At 39.4% G+C, this 18,184-nt stretch overlaps 1 long non-coding RNA gene across 1 annotated transcript; it reads right to left on the bottom strand.

Moving 5' to 3' along the window:
* Positions 1-892: 892 nt before the first annotated feature.
* On the bottom strand, positions 893-17,460 carry LOC112985487 (uncharacterized). The gene is made up of 5 exons (XR_003259755.2): positions 17,334-17,460; positions 16,782-16,915; positions 14,799-15,023; positions 9,947-10,018; positions 893-1,081 (listed from the first exon to the last, which is right to left on the bottom strand). It is a non-coding gene; the product is annotated as an uncharacterized LOC112985487 (long non-coding RNA).
* Between the last annotated feature and the right edge of the window lie 724 nt (positions 17,461-18,184).

Raw genomic sequence — 18,184 nt, forward strand, 5'->3', positions numbered from 1 at the left:
GATATAAAAGACTAGCTTTCAATCTGACATTTAGATTTGCTTTATTCAATACATAGATATGTAGAAATCCAGGAATATGACACCCAGCCCCCTTTTATTTGCTCACTTTTAAATCCTTTAGAATATTAATAATGGTTGCTTAGTAATAGGAAAAAGCTATCCAGAGAGATTCAGTAAAGGCTATTCCTTTTAAGACTGTGAGGTACTTTTTATTAAGAGTCAGTCCATTTCATATGAGCCAGAGGAAAACTAGTAGTGACAAGATTTTTCAGTATCAGTCAAGAGGAGACACTCTTTTACAAGGACTGAGCAAAGTCAGAGCACCATCATAGACCATGGAACATGATCACCGAACTGCCCCAGTGGAAAAGTCCACTGGCTACAATGCGATATCATATCTTGTATTCATAGGAATAAATCTGTATTTCAAATTCAGGCCTTGTGGTGTTGGGCAGATTTCAAAAATACAAGTAAATACTTGCACCACAACTTTTCAAGAAGAAAGTAGATGGCTATTTTTCAAACTGAGATTGCTAAAAATGCATATGAGAGTAGTTAGTTCTCATGCAAGGGATATTCACAGCATATTCAGCCTAGGTATTGCATCAATTGAAAAAGAGAGCAACATAATTTTCTTCCACTTTTGAATATTATTGAAGAAACTTGAGACTGAATAATGGCTACATGCTACACACGGATGTTCTGGGTCTGGGTTACTATAAATTAAAGATGATAACACTGCTCTGCCTAAAATTAATTGACTCTGCAGATAATCTCTGGGGATTTGATTTGTTTGAGGCTAATAGTGTGTATATATATCAGTGAGTACAAAATTCATACTGTACAAACAAGAACTTAAAAAAATATTAGACTGTTAGGCTGTTTGGTTTAAGTTAAACTTTTATTGTAGGTTGATTCTTAAATTACAGTTTCCAGCTGGCATCACTCAGGGTTTATAGCCACAAGGATCTTAATGTTTCCACAACATTTCCGGTAGTCTTCACTTCCACCCATTTGCAGAACTTGTTTCTCTCCATATGTCAAAGCTGTATTAGAAAGATGAAATGGCAGATTCCTTTGTCTATAAGGGGTAAAATTAAAAAAAAAAATAGGAGTCATAATAAACCTGGAAGACTGATTCCACAGTTCCCATCTGTGACCTCCTCAGAACAGAACTTGAAATTGTGTATGGGAGATTTTGAAACTTTTGACTTGTATATCACTGCTTTGTACAGACACCAAGATATCTCACTCACAAGTATTACAACAGGAATTAGATGGCTATTTATAGCAGTAAAGTAAGAGGATTTTCACTTCATCCAGCTACAGTCATCTACAGGTGAAGCAACCAGTCTAAATCAGTTATGTGTGCCACCTCTTTAGTGGGAAGAAAGAGGCAGTCATAGAAGTGATTCATCCTGCTAATCATACAGACCTATATTAAGACAAATCCACCACTATGTGCATAAGCAATTTCTCTCCACAGACCATAGAAGGAGCCTAGATGACTAGCTGAGATTGGATACCTCAGCTAGATAAATCACACCCTAAAGTACTGGAAGCTCTTTGAAAGCCATCCTTTGTGCAAACTGCTGTTCAAACTAACACTACAGTGTTAAGCTATGAGGAATCTTTCTAATTTAAAACACTATTCTGTGCTACTGCATTACCCTTACATAAGCATGTCTGAGACCAGGAACAGAAATGAGCTGATATCTTTCAGCCAGGTTCCCCTCCCACCCAGATGTGCCATGCTGTCTATGCTCAGGGGTAAGAGTCATGCCTTCAGTGATTTATAAAAGGAAGGCAGTAAGCATACAACTCACCTTTTCAGGATCTTCATCCCTTACAGGATAGCTAGGGTAAGAACAATATTAGGGTTTTTTGTTTGGTTGGTTGGGTTTTTTTAGTGTAGGGCTAGTATAAAATGCTGCTACTCTAGAAATATTTTCCTGTGAGGTCAGTTTACACGTGACTGTTGCATGGAAGTGAAAATGCATGGCACGCCTCTTCCTGGCTCATTTTTCCAAAACATGAATATACTGTACTTAAGCCTCATTTCAAAGCTGTGCTTTATGGGAGCCTCCATAATAAAGACAAGAAGCCTCTCCTGGAAGCCAGAGACCTACTAAAGTAATGGGCTTGCTTAATGATGCCCTACTTCATCATCGGAAGTTCCAAAAACATCCCAAAGTATCTTAAACATTGTAGATGTTATCATCTTTGTTGTTTATGGTCCCTAATGACAAAATATTGGCTTTTGACTTTTCCTCTGTTTCCATGAAAATGGCAGGTTGAAGAATGTTGCCAGTCCAGTGGATCAGTTTACTTTTTGTATTTTGAAATTTGCAAGCTCAGAAATAGAAATGAGTGGAACTGAATTTGGTGAGATTTTATAATGGTCTTGAGACTTCATAAATTTTCTCCTTATGCCAAAGAACAATAAGAGAAATCATCATGTCCTAAAATAGTCACTTTTCAGAAAGCTGAGGCAGTCACCTCTTATTTGAGAAACTCAAGCTGAAGTATCAGTTAATTCTGATCTGGGATTAGCACAAAGCTCTTCCATTATACTATGTGTCCTAACCACTGGGCAACTGGGGGTGTGTGGTCTCCCTCTCCTCTCTCTCTGTCATACTTGATCAGCAATTTTATCATGAATCCAAAAAAAGCTGTCTTAATAGATGTGCTTAAATGGCACATTCCTGTGGAAAGACTCAGTGTCAACGAACAGATATTTTCTGATGAAAAAATATCAAAACAACTGGTTCGTCAGAACACTTTTCTGACAGCTCTGTTAGGGCAAAGCAATGTAATGCCACTTTCCAATTTCTCTGACGATGCTATTAGGAGTTTTCTCATCAGCTCACACCCCAACAGCTCCGCTGCTGCCTTCCTTACAAATTTCCTTTTGGGATCCCTAAAAGCAGGGCTTGAAGTGAACATAACAGATTTCAAGAATTGCCAGCTTTCATGATATTAATCTAAACATACAATACTTTGTGGTCTCTATGAAGCCTGAGTTCTCTGAGGTGAACATCTAAGTTCTTTGAAGTTGCATCTAAGAATGCCATCCTTTTTCTTAAGTCAATTTTTTTCTCAGACACTGCTTCTGAGGAAAAAAGACTTAAATTATGACTTAGGATCACTCTGAAGGCACAGAAATCAGAAGATCAGCATGAACCTAACACTTACAGCTTTAAAATTTTTCTTCTTATTGTGGTCTGTCATGAATTTTGACCACAAAAGCTGGGAATTTCTAACAAAGGCCTTTGGGTACATTTTGTTTGTAACAGAGACCACAGAGCATTTCACAATGTTTATGAAATCTAAAGACAAATTTGAGGCAGAGCCTGTTCAGTTCTCTGGGTTACTTTTCTTTTTCAGTCAAACGTCTTTTCATCCTGCCACTTTTTCTATCATAGTTCCTTTGTGTGTTTAATCCTATTTGTATCTAACCTGACAGTGATTGGGAAGCCAGCCCCAATGAGGAGCAGCTATACGTATATATTTCTATATCTAGCCAGATGCAGTGATGACTGACAGTGCACTGTGACCTTTCCCATTCCAGCTCCTATCAGCTCGTCTGAGACACCCTAGAGAGTTTCTGCTGGGGTGGATGTGGAATACATCCCCAATAGTTCTGCACTGAATTTTGCTAGGAAATTTCTATACTGAGTCTGCCTTTATAATGCTAGTTTGGCTTTCCTGTGAGAAGGACTAGATTTCTAAATTCCAAACCCAACAAGTTATTTTTCCCCTTTTTATCTTCATTCTTGCCCCTAGTATACCTCTGCTATTTTCTCTCCCTGGGCACGTCTGACATTGTGATAAGCACACAGCAGTGCTGAAGTAATGAAGGAATTAAATAATGAATCCTTTCCCATAGTCTTGGTGTGAGAAACTTCACAATAAGTGTGAGAAGGCTGGACTGGGCAGATGAAAGAGAGTCTAAACCCTCTAGTGGAACAGCATACATTGTAATTTGCTGTTGCTTACTCAGGACCAGAAAATCATTACAAAGTATGTGACCACTGAGCTCAGGACAGGCACATGTGATGTCTAACCAATATTTCAGGAACAGCTGAGTCCTTTTTTTCCTCCAGTCTACAGAGCTGCTGTAAGAAACCAGAGCTATAGTGTGTACTTGGAGGGTTCATAATGCACCGCTTGGTTTCTTATGATCAAAAGGTAGAGAAAAGTACTGGGAGAAAATAGGAAGATTACTGACTTCAAATAAGCAGTTAGGGAAAACAAACAGAGGCAAATAACACTTCATTGTCACTGCATTAAGCAGTCCATTGTTTGTCCAGATGCTTTGTGTTGGCTGGTCCTTATCTACTGCTGTCAAACCCCTCTCAAAGCTGCTGTGATTTTCTTTTCTTTTAAACTAAAATAGGGATGTCTGATGTCCCTTCTCTGTTGAGCTGGACTGAGATCAAATTTCATGGAGGGAGACCAACTTCTAGGTACCAAAAGCAGTAGCAGTGAAGTAGCTGGGAGAAAGGTGCTATTCACTTTTAGCCCTGAAATCATGTATTTGGAGCTAATTTTCTTGGCACTGGGTATTCTAGTGTGAGTCTAGTAGCAAGCTCCCACACTCCAGCATGGTTAAATACCATGCAGAAGCTGAAGCATGTTACAGAGCAGTGGATTAAAAACTGTTCTGTGAATATGTGTCAGGTTGTGTTGTTCTCTTTCATCAGATTTTCAAAGTGGAGGAACAGAAAAAAGTAAAACAATTTTGCTCCTTTTCTTTTTATTATTTATAAAGTTCTCCCAAGATTATATTTTTTCTTTACTAAAATGTGTTTTCATGTTTGTTTTCCCACTTCATCCTGTATGTCAGGAATCCTTGACAACTCCTTTACATATTCCACAGGAAGACTGAAGGGAAGAAGCAGCTGTGGGCATGGGGCCCCTTTTCGTCTGTTTTGGGGCTTTCCTTATCTCCTGCCAAGATCCTGACTGTCTCATTTCATTAGTGAAAATGTAAAGTATCATGCTAGGGAGCAAATTGTGACATTCCTGCTCTCCCAATGACTCAGTGAAGTCAATGAGAATACGAACCTTAGGAGCCCCGACAAACAAATCCGGCTTCTTCCACCATCTGTGGGGCATCTGATAGAAATATGATATTCCAGCATTAGCTAGAGGATCCCCTGAACATGTTGTCATGGGCACTCTGCAGCTGCGGGGAGACAGCTCTACATACACCCCATTTTCAATGCAGCTGGGATAGTCTGAGCAGTGGATTGTGAAAAAAGCTCGACTTCCCTATGCTTGAGTGGTGAGGCAATGGCACACTGGAGCACACAGCACAGCTTTGGGGCTCACAATATACCACAGCTAGTCACTATCACAGAATATGCTGCACAAGCAGGAGTTTGCCAGTGCTTCTCCTCTTCATAGTACATGCAGCTCGAATCTGAAATCCATGCGGATAAACAGACAGGGCAGAGCAGCTCAGTAACCCTATCACTTCTGAACTTGTGAGCAGGGTTTATATAATGATGAGCCATCAGCTCTTTCATTTCAAGTACTGCCTCAATTTATGTGGCATATAGCAATCTGGCTTTGATGGAGAAAAATGTGAAGGAATGTGTTCCCCGGGGAATAAATGCAATAGACAGGCAGTGTGAGTAAGAAGGCTGTGCTGGTAAATGATACACGTTTCCATCCAGAACATTTTTATTAGTCTTGGAACTAAATTAAAGCTTGTTTCCACTCTCATTTGCTAAAGGTTAATCCAGATTTCTTAGAGATGTGCCCAGATAAAGATATGATCTCTTTAATGAACTGCTCTGCCCATTCCTCTAGCTTTTCTGTTTTCTCTTGTATTGATGTTACTACAGATATATGTAAAAGAAGAAAAAGAAAAAATAGGCAGAACAGAAAAAAAAAGCTTAAGACGAGTGCAAAAAAATTCTTAGGAATGTCAGCTACAAATTCAGCATAAGACTAGCTAATGTTTATACACTGTGTGAGAAATGCAAATGGCAATAAAAATATGGCTGTATTACAGAAATATTTTAAATGGTTATTTTTCAGTCAGTTTTCCTAGTACTCAGTTAAGAATATTTTTGTTGTCTTTCTAAATATTATTCTTTAGGACCTAAAAAGAATCCTAAATAAAATGGTTGCTACAATTCAGTTTCCTAAAGTAGCAGTTGATATTTAGGTTGTACTGTTATTGCTTTGTCTGAAGCTCAGTCAATCCATAGTTCAGTCTTGTCAAAACTTTCAAGAGTATTTCACTTTTTTTCTCCTGAATTTATTAATTTCTTCCATCATTCTTCCTTTGCACCTCACCAATCTCGTGTTTAATCCCTCAAAATAGCATGTCTCAGGCAATGTCTCAGCAAGATTCTCATGGGTAAAAACAGAGGTTAAAAAGCCACCTATCATCTTCATAAAATTGTTCCCCTCTTTAAATGCTTACTCAGATACCCAAGGCTTCAAAACACAGAACAATTTGCTCTCAGACTTCCTGATTTTGAGACTGAAATATTTTGGTTTGGAATCTTCGATAACTTTCTTAAACCCTCTGTATTTTCATCTGACATTTTATGTCTCATGACATATGTTCCATTTCACTGACTTCATCTGATGGGATTTCCAGTTTCAGGAATATTCTTTGACTCACCGAATGTTTTCTATGTTCCTATTATCTGTTATGGATTTGTTGTGATCATTATTATGAATTCTTTTTTGTTATAATACTGAGCAGGCCAGCAGCATTTCTTTTCCCCGCACCAGAGAGTGCTGAGAACAGATCCACCAGGGTCACTCCAGACCAGACACTCTGTTGGTAAGCAAACACCAACAAGAGAAAAAGAAAGTGGGAAAACATTTTAAGAAAAGTCTGATCTAACTCTAAAAGAAATTGGATGCTGGACCTTTGATGAATCACCCATCTGCATGTTATTTGCATGAACTACCACAAATAATCTGACAAAAACATGACTAGTCCATTTTCAGTTTATGGCCTCAAACCCAGAAAATAAGTATCATATGAAAAATACTAGGAATGTTATAGTTGCCGGAAGAATATTAGATTTCTGCTTCTGGCTAGCTTTTGCAAGACACCAAATCCTGTTAAATCTAGCATTATTAAAGATGCCACTGAGACTTTGGTTTACCTAGGTGCAGGACTTGTCACAGAACCAGACCACTGAGCATCCGTGGCTGAATATTTCCCACTGAAGTCAGTGGTATCTTTGCCATTAACTTTAGGAGACAGAGAATCAAGTCCTGATAGCAGAGAAAGAGAATCTGCCTATCTGTAATTTATGCTGCACCTTTGAGGTGCCTTATATTTTCACAAGGTCTTGTATTTTCATTAAGGACATGGTGGGTATGGCATTCAAATGCAGCTGTATAAAAATTAGACTTCTAGTCTAACTTAGTCATCTAGGTCTTTCCTACAACCAGTAGAGAGAGAAAGATAGAGATTCATCCCACCTGTCTTAGATGTTTATTCTAGAATAAGAAAAATCTGGCTCTGGATGTGCCTGTGACTCTCCACTGACCTTGAAGAGAGCCCAGGTGCCAAGATGCCTATCTTTTAGGTAGCTGAGATTAACCAAAATGATCCCACCTATCGAGAGTGTCTAACTTGGGCACTGCTGTTGCTAGAAATCTAAGTGTAAAGAAGCAGTTCAGACTCGGCTACCTGTAAACCCTATGGAGAAAGAGTCCTACTGCCTTGGCAGAGCCTCAGAATTTCAGCTGGTGCAAACGAGAATAGTTGTCCTGGCTACTCTAATTTCTGCCGGCTAAAAACTGGGTCTGAGGGAAGAGCGGAGCTGTGCCTCCCTCTGATCGTGTGAGCTCTATTCCTCACTCAACTCTCAGGCTCATTTCTGCTGATGATCACCTGGGCCTGGTGTTGCTATTAAAAGGTTCTTTTGTTATTTCCAGCGTAAGTTTTTCAGACGTTTTCCTTTTGCTCTCCACGCCTGCGTTGCTAGCTTCCACAAGAGGTAATACAAGACTGTTAATGAACTACAGTGCCATTTTTCTGCATCACTACCATCCCAAAAGCATCCCTAGTGATGTGACAGATTTTGGTTTCCTTTCCTTCCCTTTACATTGCATCACCTAGGTCCAGGTCCTACAGAGAATCCTCCAGGGCAGCACTGGCTTTAGAGGCTGCATCTGCTAAAATGGGCCATGACCTGTTTGGTGGACCTATAGTCAACTGGCATAACGGCTGTAAAATACGTCGTGGTCATTTGTACTGCTAAGGCCATGCAGCCAAACTCTCGCCAGCGCCACTGTCCGAGCACTGTAGTTTCACTTACTGCAAACAGTTTTTGGTCCGTGCTATGCTGCAGGCTGCGCTCAGGCATCGCTGGAGAAGTGCTATGTAGTTCAGGTTAAACCATGCTCAAGAAAATGCTAAATGAATATTATGAATGAGCACCTGCCAGTGGTTTAACCAGGAGCCTGGCCCGCTAGTATAGGTAGTAGTATAGGTATCGCAAGAGTGTCTAGTATGGCCAATAAGGCTTGCTAAGCCAAGCTCTGCTGTCAAATATACACATGCATTTACTGCCTAAATCAATGACAGTCTTGTCAGTGTAAACAAGAATAGACTTTGGCTTTGACATTCTAAACCCAATGGTTAACACTGGTACCAAAGAGGAATATGCTTATCTTTTAAATCCAAATTTCCATTAAGATGTAGTCTAACAAGCTCCTTGCCTTGATGCTTTTTTTTTTTTTTTCAGTGTGCCATTTTACATAGAGGGAGGACCAAAACTATTCGTCCAGAATTTTACCTATAAAGGTATTCAGTATCTAGGTGGAATTTTTAAAAAAATATAGAAAAGCAGAGAGAAGGACCCTTTCCTCAAGAGAAAGACAAAACAGCCCTAGCATTCTTGCACTCTGGATAAAATATGTTTACTGTGAAACTTTCCACCTATTTGAAAAAAATGCAAGATTGTATTACGACCAACAGTTTCTGTTCCTATTACATCACATTTTCCCTCTTCTAATTTGACAGACCAAATTAAAAAAGCCAACCTATTTGCCAATATTACTGTTTTTGTCTCATCCATTCTCTTTTTCCCATTTGGATTTCTTCTCTTTCTGGAGTCTGATCAACCTCTGACTCAGAAGTTTCCTCAGGTTTGCAAATAATTGACCTTAGGGTTTAATCAGGAGTGAAAGCAGGAGCAGGTGGGAAGAATTCTTGTAATTTTGTCTACAAGAACATACTTCCAGAAACCTTGCCTGAACTCAGTGGAACATAGATTTAATTTTCCTCCTATAAAGGATGGATGAAGTGAGGTTGCCAGAAGATGATCTATTTCAAATATTTGACTGTATGCTCTTGTAACCTGTTTAAAGTCTTTTACGGTTATGTCAGCAATGTGGCTTTGTATTACAGTCCTTGCATTTGAATTTACATCATGAACATATGGAGCTGGTGTCAAAGCTGGGTCATCATCAGACCGGGCTCCACACCCTGTAGTGGCACCAGTGCCTGGAGAAGGAGGCCGTGTTTGCCATCAGAGTGGTCATTATCAAAAAAGAAGCGTAGCTCACATGGAAACAATAGTAATTCAAATAATAGTGCCCTTCAAAACACAGCCCGTGAAGAGCTTTTTCATGAACTTCAATAAATTTTGGTATAAATACAAGAAAGAAAGCAATGAATGAGTTTGTATCACTTTAAAAGGAAAACTACTGAAGTGCTAGCTAAGTGTTTTCTGTCTTCACTTTTTCCACCATACACACATGCTGAAGAATATGTCCCATTGACTTCAACAGGGCCAGCAATCACCGCAGAAGTTTTTGGAGTTTACAGTGATGGATCATTAGTGGAAAGCAGACTGGATGAATCAGAACAAGAAAGTGGATTTCTCTTGAAAAATATAGAGGGCCTAACAGATACGTCAGGCTTTGGAGAGCCAGTAGACTTTTAGATGCTTACCTAAAGATTGGGCTTTTGAAGTTATCCAGTTATTATTCATGCCTCTACTTGAAACACCAAAATCCACAAGATCTAAGAAAATAAAGATAATGTTAATTCACTGCAATATCCTCATAAATAAGTATTTAGAATAGTTAAAAATATTTTCTTGTTTTGTTATATTTTACTATGTTAACCACTACACTATGGCTTCTCTACAAAGCCATTCACCTAGAGCTATTTACAGAATATCAGATTAAAATATCATAAAAATAACTGAAACATCTTCCAAACAGTGGTAGGGATGCCAAAGCAGTATAAAGTTCTTCCAGCACTCTTATACTGTGACTACTTGAATACCACTGGCTAGTAGCTAGTGTTGTGAGTCATTCCTGTGTAGGTCAGTGGGATTATTTGTTGAACAGCGCATCATTCAGTGAAAAGCGCATCATAAAGTAGCCAAAGGGTGTTTTGAGCTAACAACAAATATGAGCTGAGAACATAACTAGTCTCAAATTAAAGCTATTCAGAAAGCGAAAAAAAAAAACCTTTAGTAGTGTTGTACATATCTTTTATTCCTAGCTATAATAAGAGCCTTTACACTTACAGAACAAAACATTTGGCTTTATAGGTGTTTTCCATTTGCCAAAAGAACTGCCAGAGGAATAAGTAGCGAAGATCTATTTATCACCTCTTTAGAGCAACTGGATTCAAAGATTCTCTTTGTGGTTTTCTGAGACATTAAAAAGAAGTAACTATGAAAACTAACTCTCAGCTATTCATTATTTGTACAGTTGCTTTTTTCTTGCTTTCATTTTGCAAACAGCTATGCAGGTGATGCAAAAAAAAGTAAGTCTGGTTCTTTCATATTTGGAAAAAAAATAGCATTTTCCTGTTCTCAAAGTAACTGCAAAGATAGAGGAATGCAGTGAATATGGGTCTTTCATTATACTTTTACTATTATTACTATTGCCATTATTGATTATTGTTAGCCAATCAGTGAGATGAGTCTATGCCTTTTTCTTGAAATGACACCTCAAGACTTATCAGAAGGACTTTTCAACTCAGAAGATAGGTTTCACTAGAACAGAAATTTGAACTGTTTGAAACAGAGAAAATTCAGAAGAGAAAGAACAGGAATAAAAGAACTTAACCCCTCCTTTTCCTCCATCCACTCTGTCTTTGTAGGCCAAGTCCTTTCCTCCAGACCTCAGCGCAGCAACCTCAGGGACCTGGACAAACGCTGCAACATCCCTCTGAGTCCTCAGGAAAAGCTTGACTTTCTGATCCTTCTGAGCGTGCCTGCTTCCCCATCTCCCGAGCCGTTCCCAGCTCTCTGCCTGCCCTGCCATGCACTCCCAATGCTCTGCACACCGGGCATGGCCTGTTACACCCCGTAAGCAATTGCTCCCGTCTTTCAGACATTTCTGCCTGGTCCAGAAAAGAAGCCCTGAGAAAACAGAGGCAGATGAACCTCCTTCTTGCCTCCCAGTCACACCCTTTATAAAGGATCAGAGCTTACAATTATATGCAACAAACAACAAACAAGCCAAAGAATATTTAAGGTTGGAAGGAAGCTCTGGAGTTTGCCTTCTCCAATCCCCTGCTTGAAGCTGGGCTAACTTCAAAGTTAGATGAGGCTGATCAGGGCCTTGTCGAGGTGACTTCTGGATATCTCCAAGGATGGGGATTCCACAGCCTCTCCAGGCAACCTGTTCTAATGTAATCATTCCCAATGTGGCGTTTTTTTGTCCTTATGTCTAGTTCCTTACTAATTTTGTTTTATCCTCATTCTGTTCTCTCCTGTAAGTCTAATGAAAATCGTTAAATACCTGAGAAACAAACATTGAAATAGCTGCGCAATGGCTAATAGTGCAGCCCCCCGTGCATGGGAATTCTGTGCTGAGATGACTCTCCAGGCCTAGCCCATGTGGTAGGAGAAAGCAGACGGAAGGACAAAGGAGATAAAAGAGAAATGAGAATCATGCTCCCCAGTTCACAAATGCTACTACATTTAGGCAAAGTAAGCATAGAGAAGCCTAAATCTCCTGTAACAAATGCTGAAAGCTGGGAATGTGGCATTTGTTGCAGAAGAACTGAGATTTAGCTTTCTCCTTCATTTCTCTGTTCTTCCACTGCACTGGGCAGAAGAGCACACAGCCCAGGGCAGAAGCAGGGGCAGGGTGTGCATCAATGTCTCTGTACCTCTGTAGTAAAGAGGATCACAGCTGTTCAGGTAACTTTGGCTGAAAGGCTTCTCCTCTTCTTTCACTGGCTGCCTAATTGCTTCCTCTCTCATGAAGCACTGAAGAATGAGAATGAATGGAAGACATTCGTGAATCTACTAGCTTATCTTGGAATAGGATAAAGCAAGATAATCGGTTTGGAAAATACAAATTGCAAGTTTGTAAGACTCCTGTGTATGTAAGTGTTGACAACCCAACTGTGATAGGGAAAGGTTCATGGAATAATGCATGCTCTGTTTGAGTGCAGGACTCACCAGGGTCCTGTCTAACTAAGGCTCGTGGGAATGCTGAAATGCTCCCTTTTGAAAATTACATTAAAAACTGTTTTTAAAACGAAATAAAAAGAATGCAGTGCAGCTTGAGCAGTGGAAGCACTACTATTGTCTCCTTAATTCATCAGAAAGGGCTCACCAAAGTATATATAGCTTTACATAAATGCTCTGTTATTTTATCTTGTCTATGTTTAGACCTGTTTTAGACACAGTCAGCAAAATTCCTTCTCTTCACATTACCCTCCTGGGATCAATAGTGATATTCAAGGTATAAATTATTTTAAGGATTCTTATTATTTGCTTTTTACTTTTTACCTCACATCATCCACCTTACTGCTAATGCATGCACCATCTTTTGCTTTTTATAAAATGAGAGTCTTTTTCATAGGTATGGGTACAAACTCAGAGAAGACAAGGAGTGCTTCTCCAGCTCCGCTGTTGGATATATTCACTGTTCACGCACATTTTGGCTCAGAGAGTTGAATTTTTATTTAGTCTTTAGATATGGTGTCAGACTTTTGTTTTTCTTTTCATAGTAGTTTGTCTTTCTAGAGTAGTTTTACCTTATATCAGCAACTAAACATTAACTGGATGAGACAATTAGAGCCAGGTCTGGATGGTGTAACTGGGTGTATAAAGCCATAGTTCAAGACTTTACTCCGCCTGATTGTGCAAGCCTGTTTTACTACATACCTACAGAATACTATAACCCCCTCCACCCCACCACCACAGGCAATTTTAGGATAAGTCTCTCTCTCTCTCTCTCTTTCATTCATCTTTTTTTTCCCAGAAATTCCATCCAGTTGAAGTATATGGCTCTATATTTCATTTTGAGACATAAATCCATCTCCCAGGAGACTTTGTTAGCAGCTTTACCAATGAAGTAAAAATAATAATAATAATTAAAACATGCAATGCTTGTAAAAATAATAATGGTAATTAAAATGTAAAGTGAAAAAAACCCAGAGACTTTAGGAGTTTTTCAGTTTCCTTTAATGGTACGAAAGTGAAGGTTTATTTTTAACTGACGCTTCTACGGAAGTAGCAATTCTTCTTTTTTTCTTTTTATTTTCAACCAGATGGGAGTGTCTGGAATGTTATTTTTTATTTTAAAAATAAGTCATCATTTTCACCATCAGCACTCAGATAGGAGTCACACTAATCACAATACTAGTGGTTGAAAGGTCTGAGAATTTTTGTGGTTTCTTGAATAAATATAAGTAATTCAATTTTGGTGTTCTCAAATGTATGGAATGTGATATTTGGAAGGGTATAAGAACTGAAAGTCATTCCACTCCAAGAAACAAATGCTTTCAATCTTATAATACTGGATGGAAGAAGGCCTTTCTTTTTGCTTTGCTTTTTCCCATGGGGGGACAAGAACAGATAAAGCCTCTATTCTACTTAACAGCAATTGATGAAAATGAACTCATTGGTCAAAAGATTTTGTTTCTTTTAGATATGCTGATCACACTTGGCTCATCAATACTCTGTATCCCAGTCCAAGGGAAGCATTCAGTGATGGTAAAATAAAATATTTTCTCCCAATGATTTGAATGAATCAACCTTACAGGGCTCCTTTTTTTTTTTTTTTTTTTTTTTTCCAGGAAGGGGACATGGAGATTTCTAGTCTCACAGTCTTGATTACCTGTTTCCGTCTGGTGTCTCCAGCTCCTACTGCAAAACTCCAGCTAAGAACTAAGCCAATACTACAGTATTTACTTTCTGTGTAAAGTCTCCAAAGAAATACGAAGAAAAGGTCTGGAACATAATTATTTCAGATGTTGTAAAAAAAACAAAAATAGAAAAAAAAAAAAGCTGGCCAGAACTCTTCTTACAGTTTATGTTACAAACCATCCTGTACTTGCTGTTACAATGACTTGACTGGAGTAACAGGAGCTCACCTCCGCTGCTATACCTACTGCCAAGTGGGACACATTCACAGGGAAGCCACATCTGAAGAAAACAACATCTGGGAATGGTAGATACAATAACGGTACCAGTCTGAGGCAGAGTTTCTTCTACTGGATGATAACTGCCGTGTAAGAGCCAGGAATGCCTCTCAGTCAGAAAACTGACACATTGCCACAAAATAGGGGGACTAACGTTCTCTTTGGTACTGTTTAAAGGATCTAGTGCCCTTGAGACCCTGCAAATGTTTGAAACCTACTATTTTTGGAATACTGCCCATAGCATTTGATTATTTAATTACATGTCACTACTAGAACTGTAGCTTATGAGCTCTTCCTTTGGCCTAAGCTACTTAAAACTGACTGTCCAAGGGCAAACAAAGGAAAACTGGGAGGATCTGCTACAGTTATTGAGTTCAGTCCCTTGCTACTACTGGTTACTCACCATGCAATTGCCTCCTGAAATGTCTCTAGCTACATTTAAAGAATGACTAGGCTTTTGCAGACACTTCTGGACTTCCACAACACACATCCATAATTTACATCCTTGTAAGTATTCGCATGGCATTTCTTCATGCTTTGTTTTTGCCAACCTTTTTCTTGTGACAAACAACAACACACTGAAGCCATGGAGGAAGCAGAGAAGACGTAACCGAGGAGACCGATGTGTCTGTGTGCACAAACAAACAAGGAATAGCATGAAACAGGGCATGAACAGAGAGACAAAACAAATTGCAGTGAGCTAATAAGGAAACTGCACTTTCCCACTGGAGCTGCAGCAAAGAACATAATAAATAGTAACAGTTAGACATCCAGGGAGGTTTACACAACTGAGATCTACTCCTCAGCTTCTGTGCAATGTCCTGCTCCCTTTGGTGCGTCTAAATGCTCTGAGAGAGACCCCTTTCTCCACCAATCCTCACAGAAAGAGAGAGAGATAATCTGGATTAGAGGGTTGATCAGGACACAGGAGGGGTCAGCGCAGGACTACAGAAAGCCAAGCAATCATCTGCTCAGCCGCAAAGCAAACAAGCAATCTCCCTCCCTTCCCTGTCCCCACAGGAAGACCAAGGGTGGTATAACTGGTAAGAGAAGATTAGAGAGCTTTTTAATTGCATCTAACATTACTTCTTTCATCTCTGGCTGCAATATCATTCTGTGAAGATTTAAACTGACAAAGATATTGACCTGAGCCTTTCCTTCTACTTTTTGCGAAAGATGTGAATTCTCTGCAAAAGGAGGGGTCCTCTGTACAGTAACCCAAGTAGATGTTTTCTTCTTTTTCAGTACAAGAGCTGACAATAAAATAAGTAGCTTTCTATATCCGTTCCTGCTAGGGGCTCCTGGCGAAGGAGCAAGTTAAAGGAAAACAAGTTCAGAAAGTGGCAAGGGCAGTTATTAAAAAAATCTGAACATTCAGCTGGTAGGTTGATTTTTATATAGAAATAATTCAAAACAAAATGAAACAAAAGCCTCCCTTTGTGTGCAGTAGAGCTCAAGGATTTGTGGCAGGACTTCTCTGCAAGAAACGAAGATAAGAAATAACCCGCCTAACTGCATGGATTGCTGTAATTATAATCTTGAATAAAACTTATATGCAAAAATTCCCTCCCAGAAGCTTTGGAGGGGAAAAATATTAACCTGGCAGAAGGTAAATCTGGCATTTAGTCAATCAGTAATAGTGAGATGTGTGAGGAGAGACAATTATGGGTGGAGAAAGATTAGTTAGGAGAAGCCAAGGGGTGGGAAGGCATCTAACATTTTTGACTGTTAAACAAAACTGGATTCCAGAAATAGGGGGATTACTGTATGAATGGATGCTATCTAAACTAATTTATTAACTACTAGTTCCAATAGTGAAGGAAAAAAAAGGAAAATTTTTATAAATTCATCTCAGGATCATTTTTGGAACTGGCATATGCTTGCTCTGAATTACTGTCTTCCTTCTCCGATTCACAATTGGTTCTCTTTCCCCATTTTTCATAATAGATGAAAACCAGGATAAACAAGTGAAACTGAAGTAAAAGCTTGATCTAAGAGTGGACCTGGTATTTATCTGTGCACACTTATGGAATTACCAAAATAATTCTGAGGAACAGATTAGATTACAGGGGAGTATGTGTGTGCGGAGTGACATTCATTCCTACATTGACTGAAACTGTGCTTGAGATGATACTGCTGTTTTCAGATACAAACGTTAAACTTAGCACACACATTCAAAATGTAATTGTTAGCACACCCATTCATAAACTTAACTGATTTCAAAACCTCCTAACTCCTTCAAGCCCCCAACAAACAAAAAAAAATTGCAGAACTTCAAACATAGGCTAAACAGGTTCAAGGCCCTCCCAACCCTCTAAAGCCCCCAGACAAACAAACTAAATCTGCAGAATTTCACACCCAGGTTACACAAAATCTGCTTACTTACAAGTCTCTCTTCCCTCCAAAGGCAGCTTTATTTGCATAAGGCAGCTCTACTGGACGTGGAGTCTCTAATTTGTGAATTTGTGAACAAATATAAAGCTGGATTTTCCGTTGCTTTGCACCACTTTCATTCCTTCACTGAAAACAATGCAAGAGAGAACAACAGGTCATACATACACAGCTCCTTGAAGGAAGCTTGCATCTCCCTGCGCAGCTGGTTTTACAGTGGCACTCTGGCAGAAAATAATGTGCCGGAGGTAGCTATTACTGTTATTATTGCAGTAATAACAGTAAGCATGGTGTGGTTTATTTTTCTTTTGTTTAAATTTCAAGATTCAGAAATATATAGCTTTGATGAACAGGGTATGCATGGCTATCTTTAGCCATTACACAAGGGTTTCTTTTATACTTTTATTTTAACAATCAACTTGTGAAAGTGCTAGCACTTTAGTAGCCCAGATATGCATGTGTGTCTGTGTGCAAATGTGCATGGAGCAAAAGAAGAGCGAGCTTGGGGCTGTAGTGAGCACTTGGACCCTATCTGTTTTTTACTTACTTTCCTGCTGCTTCCAAGAACAGTTCAGTAAATCAGGTCTCTTCCAGTGCAATTGCATATATACCACTTTACATTTTCAGCGGGGTTCCAGATGTGAGCAATTAGGCCACACTGTGCTATTATGCTGCCTCTCATATGTGAGACATGGCTAAATAAGAATAAACCAGCTCTCTCTTAAAAATGTGCACAGTCCTTCCCAGACAGGCAGTGGTTAGCCCTCATTGGCAGATCCAACAAGCACTTTCCAAACTCATGGGCTAAATGCACGCCTAGATGATGTCCTGACTACGCACTGGGACAAGGCAGTATCAGCCCCAAGCCTCTGCTTCCCTCTTGCTTTGCTGACATGTGAGAGCTGGGACCCACGAGACAGCGGCAGCCACATTGCGTAGCAGGAAACAAGAGCATGCTGAAGCATAACGTACATCACAGGACAGACACAGCTATTTGGACAAAACCCAACAAGGAATTCTTCCAGGGTTGCACTCAGTCCCTCTTGGACTTGAAGTTTACCAGGCACCTTAGAGGAAGCCTTCATTTCCTCTTGCTGTCAATTCAGTAATGAAATTTGAGCTAAAAAGTACAGATACAGAAAGCTCGTCTGCTGCAGAGAAATGTTTAGGCCTTTGGTAATGTCTAAATAAATAGCAACAAGACACTTGGGTTGAGTTTTGTTTCCTCGAGAGTTTCCAGACTACTCTGAATCCAGTAAACAAAAATTGCCACTGGGGAAGTCAGACATTTTTCTTTTCTCTTGAGAAACTATGGATGTTATTCTGTGTTCTGTGGTAGAGAAAAATTTCCTTGAAGCGATTGGAAATTTCACATTAGTCAGAAGCTGAGAGAAAGGC

Source organism: Dromaius novaehollandiae, chromosome 1, assembly GCF_036370855.1.
Source record: "Dromaius novaehollandiae isolate bDroNov1 chromosome 1, bDroNov1.hap1, whole genome shotgun sequence".
Taxonomy (NCBI): Eukaryota; Metazoa; Chordata; class Aves; order Casuariiformes; family Dromaiidae; genus Dromaius; species Dromaius novaehollandiae.